Raw genomic sequence first — 472 nt, forward strand, 5'->3', positions numbered from 1 at the left:
CTCTCTCTTTTTCCTTCTCTTTCTCTGTGTCTGTCTTTATCTCTCTCTTTGCCTCATACACACACAGAGGCACACACTGCCCCATAATTCTTGAGTCAATATTAGAAACTATGTGTGTGTTTTTTCCTCTAGTTTGTACTGTCTCACAAAACAATAACATTCATCAGAATAAGAGAAACAAAGTCTATAAATTCCTTTTTACTAGTTCTCACATTTTTCTGTTTTTTAAAAAATTATTTTTGGGGCTAGCCAGTTAGCTCAGTTAGAGTGTGACCTAATAACACCAATGTCAAGGGTTCGGATCCCTGTACAAGCCAGCCACCAAAAAAAATTAAATAAAAATAGCTTTTAATTTATTTATTTTTATTTATTTATTTTTTTTAAAAGGATGACCGGTAATTAATTAATTTATTTATTTATTTATTTTTTTTTAAAAGATGACCGGTAAGGGGATCTCAACCCTTGGCTTGGT

Source organism: Galeopterus variegatus, unplaced genomic scaffold, assembly GCF_000696425.1.
Source record: "Galeopterus variegatus unplaced genomic scaffold, G_variegatus-3.0.2 Scaffold3715, whole genome shotgun sequence".
Classification (NCBI taxonomy): domain Eukaryota; kingdom Metazoa; phylum Chordata; class Mammalia; order Dermoptera; family Cynocephalidae; genus Galeopterus; species Galeopterus variegatus.